Here is a 6,000-nt window from a genome sequence, read left to right as displayed (position 1 = left end):
GTATAACATAAGTTTTAAAAATATGTGTAAAATCTTATGGGACTTAACTGCTAAGGTCATCAGTCCCTATAACATAATTTTATTTTATCCTTGTTTTATTAAACCACGATTAAACTGCTCACACACGTCTAAGTTGTTAACATGAAGACAGCTATTCTTTAAATGTGCTAACGTGCGTCGCTCAACACCACGTGTTAGAAAAATCTGAGCACCCACTCGAGAGCTAACATTATTTTTAGGGTTGGATGTGAGATAAAGCAGAAATGTTAGAAACAAAAGCATCGTTAGCAATACTTAAGATCCAATAAGAAGCAGAGCAGGCCGAAAATTAAAATGCACTGATGAAATACACTAAAAGGTAAAAGCAAATGAAATGAAAACAAGACTGATGTTGTTCGGACATTTATATAGTTTGACTGACCCTGTACATGGTACATATGTACTTCTGTACATATGCTTATTCGAACAGGAGAAACTCCTGTTCGAATAGGCATAAGTACAAAAGTACTAACAGATATCTTATACGCTGTGGAAGAAATTATTAATGAAATTTTCTAAGTTCTAGGTTAGGTAAAGTATCAACATTAGAGGAGCTTTGTGAGGAGTATTTTGGTTGCAATAAGGAAGAAAGAAGGCTAGAAATTAAGAAGAATGGTGAAATACATTAAAGCGTCTATAGAAAGGAACTGTAAATCAGACTGATGTTGTTTGGACAATTATAAAGAATAATTGATACTGCAACTGCAGTATGTACATTTCTACAAATTGTTATCAGAACGAGGAAACTCCTGAGTGCTGAAACAAAGTACGTTCTTCCGGAGGCAACAGATACTTCTACAGTGCAGAAAATACTATTAATGTAGTTTTTCAATTGTTATAAGTTAGATACATTATAAATGTTGCAAGAATCAGGAGAAAAATTTTAGGTCCACTGAGATTGACAGAAGAATGTGAATGAAGGTAATGATGAAATATTTAGTAATATAGACAAAAGTACAAACACGATAAGGAAATAAAGACAAATTTTTGGACATTTGTGCAGTATGAATCACAATGTACATAGGTATACAGGGTTATAAAATAGGGAAAACACTGTTGTAACTTAACAGTTTATGGTCGCACCTGTCGACTACAACTGTCCCCAATTAGGGACACGGTGAAAAGATGAAAATACATCAGATAAAAAGAAATGACAAAATAAGAAAATAAGTTAGTTTTTGTATAGTTTCAGAAACTGAAATTCTGACGTGGTCCCATGTTGGTCTAAACGGAAGAATAGAGGTTTTCAAATACGTATTAAGCGTTTCTCTGCCAATTGTATCTCCTTTCTACTTCGAGAAAACAGAGTACAGACAGTTCCACGGAACAAATAAATAATAATACACCATCAATGTACTGTATTAAAAGTGAGAATTGAAATGAATGCTCCATCATTAATTTATGAAAACATTAGTTTTACGGAGCTTCTCAAATAGCTAAAGTCAGCAACTTTACTCTTCGTAAAATCCTCGGTTTTAGAAATAGGCCGAGCTCCTTCTTGACACGTTTTCCGTACTTAAACTCATTTATGTATTACAATTGTCGGTTTTCTGTAGTATTCACTTAGGAAGAAAGTATTGACCCGCAGAAGTTTGCATTAGAGTAACAAGTGATCACCAACCACAGTTATCCTGTAGGCGCACTTCAAAATAGTTCAAATGGCTCTAAGCACTATGGGACTTAACATCTGAGGTCATCAGTCCCCTAGACTTAGAACTCTTTAGACTTAACTAACCTAAGGACATCACACACATCCATGCCCGAGGCAAGATTCGAACCTGCGAACGTAGCAGCAGCGCGGTTCCGGACTGAGGCCCCTAGAACCGCTCGGCCACAGCAGCCGGCAGGCGCACTTTAGCGACACAGCCAGTGTAAGCACTCCCGTTCGTTATACATACGTATATGAATTATTATTCTCGATTGGGTCCTGCCGAGCCACACGATGTACAACAAAGAGAATTTCAGAATTTCGTTTTAGCCTTTCTATGTGCGATGATACTTCCTTTCTCTCAGAGTGTGCACTCTCTCTACTCGTATGAATTTCTTAGGTTTTTCTTCCTGAGAGTTTATCTTCTACCTAATTACTTTTTCTCACCTGTGTTTGGCATTGCTTTACCCTTTCATAAAATTCCACGTACGTACTAAATCTTTAAAAACATATGCGCCACGTAATTTTAGTTTTCCTGTTTTTCATATTCGAATAAATGTCCCTATACCACTGTATTTCCATTTTTGCGTTTAGTGTGTGTGTTTCTTCTCTAGTGTGTTTTGGACGTGAACTTTTCGTAACTGCTCCCATTTCCCTCTAGCTCACCACACATAGTAAAACGAAACAAATACTTGTTTCAGTGTAAGATTTTGTTCCTGAACTCGTAGAAGTTCACGCCATTTGATTACAGTACATCGACCGACCCACGTTAGTTTTTATTTCCTGACATACACCACTGGCCATTAAATTGCTACACCACGAAGATTAAGTGCTACAGACGTGAAATTTAACCGACACGAAGAAGATGCTGTGATATGCAAAAGCCGGCCGGAGTGGCCATGCGGTTAAAGGCGCTACAGTCTGGAACCGCACGACCACTACGGTCGCAGGTTCGAATCCTGCCTCGGGCATGGATGTGTGTGATGTCCTTAGGTTAGTTAGGTTTAAGTAGTTCTAAGTTCTAGGGGACTTATGACCACAGCAGTTGAGTACCATAGTGCTCAGAGCCATTTGAACCATTTTTTTGTGATATGCAAATGATTAGCTTTTCAGGGCATTCACACAAGGTTGGCGCCGGTGGCGACACTTACAACGTGCTGACATGAGGAAAGTTGCCAACCGATTTCTCAAACACAAACAGCAGTTGACCGGCGTTGCCTGGTGAAACGTTGTTGTGATGCCTTGTGTAAGTTGGAGAAATGAGTACCATCACGTTTCCGACTTTTATAAAGGTCGGATTGTAGCCTATCACGATTGCGATTTATCGTATCGCGACATCGCTCGTCGCGTTGGTCGAGATCCAATGACTGTAAGCATAATATGGAATCGGTGGGTTCAGGAGGGTAATACGGTACGCCGTGCTGGATCCCAACGGCCTCGTATCACTAGCAGTCGAGATGACAGGCATCTTACATGCATGGCTCTAACGGATCGTGTAGCCTCGTCTCGATCCCTGAGTCAACAGATGGGGACGTTTGCAAGACAACAACCAACTGCACGAACGGTTCGACGACGTTAGCAGCAGTATGGACTATCAGCTCGGAGACCATGGCTGCGGATACCCTTGACGCTGCATGACAGACAGGAGCGCCTGCGATGGTGTACTCAACGACGAACCTGGGTGCACGAATGACAAAACGTCATTTTTTCGGATAAATCCAGGTTCTGTTTACAGCATCATGATGGTCGCATCCGTGTCTGGTGACATCGCGGTGAACGCACATTCGAAGCGTGTATTCGTCATCGCCATACTGGCGTATCACTTGCGTGATGGTATGGGGTGCCATTGGCTATACGTCTCGGTCAACTCTTATTCACATTGACGGCACTTTGAACAGTGGACGTTACATTTCAGAAGTGTTACGACTCGTGGCTATACCCTTCATTCGATCCATGCGAAATCCCACATTTCAGAAAGATAATTCACGACCGCGTGTTGCACGTCCTGTACGGCCTTTTTGGATACAGAAAATGTTCGACTGCTGCCCTGGCCAGCACATTCTCCTGATCTCTCACCAATTGGAAACGTGTGGTCAATGGTGGCCGAGCAACTGGCTCGTCAAAGTACGCCAGTCACTACTCTTGATGAACTGTGGTATCGTGTCGAAGCTGCATGGGCAGCTGTACCTGTACACCCCATCCAAGCTCTGTTTGACTCAATGCCCAGGCGTATCAAGGCCGTTATTACGGCCAAAGGTGGTCTTTCTGGGTACTGATTTCTCAGGATCTATGCACCCAAATTGCGTGAAAATTTAAACACATGTCAGTTCTAGTATAATATATTTGGCGAATGAATACCCGTTTATCATCTGCATTTTTTCTTTGTGTAGCATTTTTATTGGCCAGTAGTGTACTTTTTGTATATTGTGCATATTGACTGGTACACTGACTATGCCAGAATATGTGAAGCGCTTTTGTATTACTGATGGGCACTACGCTTTGTAAAAGGTGAAACACTCAGAAGCAATGGTCTGCAACACGCCATGATAAGAGGACATATAAAACAGCGCAGCCATTATGAGTGATTTAAGTAGTAGACAGGTGGCGTGTGGCAGAAAGGTGGCGTGAACCTACAATCAACAGCGTCCTCTTTTGTGAGAGTCAGTATTATGTGAAACCCAGTCGGTGCGGATCCATCATACGAAGTGGAAACGTTAACCAAGTGCTACTGTTCATCGCCTACATCAGAGGGTGGAGCGTCGGCATGGAAGTGCATTCGAGCGGGGCAGAATGATTAGGAGGCTGGTCTGTCGTTCCGTGACACTGTGACTCGTTCCATGACACTGTGACTCGTACAGGGCACGCTCTTTCAACAGTGAAGCATATGTGGAACCAGTGGAGAGAAGAAGGCCGTTAACAGTGCCGACAGGGTACTGGACGACATATATGACCACAGCGTGAGGTGACCGCCATCTTGTTCGATTGGCTGTAACGGACTAAACAGCTTCATCCACAGTGTTGGGACGTCGTTGGAGCACTGTAACGGGTGTGAAAACATTTGGGTCGACGGTTCAACTGCATCTTCTGCGGACTGGACCGGTGGCACAAATGCTATCCCGTCGGCTTCCGTTGACCGTAACGTGACAAACACAGAGACTGCAATGGGCACGTGAACTCTGACTCTGGCGTGATGAGTGGCAAAATGTAATGTTTTCGGACGAGTCATGTTTAAAGTTTTCCTACAGTGATGGCCGCATACCCATTCGACATCGCTGGGGTGAATGCAATGGGGCAGACTGTACTCTTGAGCGTCGTAGTGAAAAAACGCGAAGTGTGATACGTTCGGAGCACCATTACCTATAGCACTCTATCACGCCTCCCACGTCTTGAAGGCGTTCTGAACAGCTACTATTCCATCAGGCACGTTTTACTGCCCCACGCACTACTCCTGATGCACGTCGTTCCACATGTCATATTTCAGCAGGACAATGCCCGGCCGCGTGGTTGGAGTACGTGCGAGCCTTCTTGGAAGAACGAAGGGTACCGCTACTTCCCTCGCTTGTCAGTTCGCGTGACATGTCACCCATCAAACACATCTGGGATATTTTCAGTCGGCAACCTGTTCGTTTATGCCCCCCTTCAGCCACAGTTGATACTTTGCGGACGCGCCTACAAACCGCGTGGCAGAGTATTCCCCAGTGGCTCTTTGATTCCATGCCACGACGTCTAGCAGCTCTAATTGTAGCAGGTGGCGGCGCTGCTCCGTACTGAATTTCCACAGTCGCAATGAATGTACAAGTCTGTACTGATAAACCTAATCACTTGTGTAGTGTAATGTCGCTAGTCACTGGAATTAATTTCATTGCGGTAACATCTGACGGCCTTGGGAGAGCCAGTCCTGACAAAACTCTACCATCTGGTGAGCAAGATGTATGAAACAGGTGAAATACCCTCAGACTTCAAGGAGAATATAATAATTCCAATCCCAAAGAAAGCAGGTGTTGACAGATGTGAAAATTACCGGACAATCAGTTTAATAAGTCACAGCTGCAAAATACTAAAGCGAATTCTTTACACACGAATGGAAAAACTAGTAGAAGCCGGCCTAGGAGAAGATCAGTTTGGATTCCGTAGAAATACTGGAACACGTGAGGCAATACTGACCTTACGACTTACCTTAGAAGAAAGATTAAGGAAAGGCAAACCTACGTTTCTAGCATTTGTAGACTTAGAGCAAGCTTTTGACAATGTTGACTGGAATACTCTCTTTCAAATTCTAAAGGTGGCAGGGGTAAAATACAGGAAGCGAAAGG

The sequence above is a fragment of the Schistocerca nitens genome, chromosome 1 (assembly GCF_023898315.1).
Source record: "Schistocerca nitens isolate TAMUIC-IGC-003100 chromosome 1, iqSchNite1.1, whole genome shotgun sequence".
NCBI classification, from domain to species: Eukaryota; Metazoa; Arthropoda; class Insecta; order Orthoptera; family Acrididae; genus Schistocerca; species Schistocerca nitens.
Note: the sequence above shows the minus strand (reverse complement) of the source record.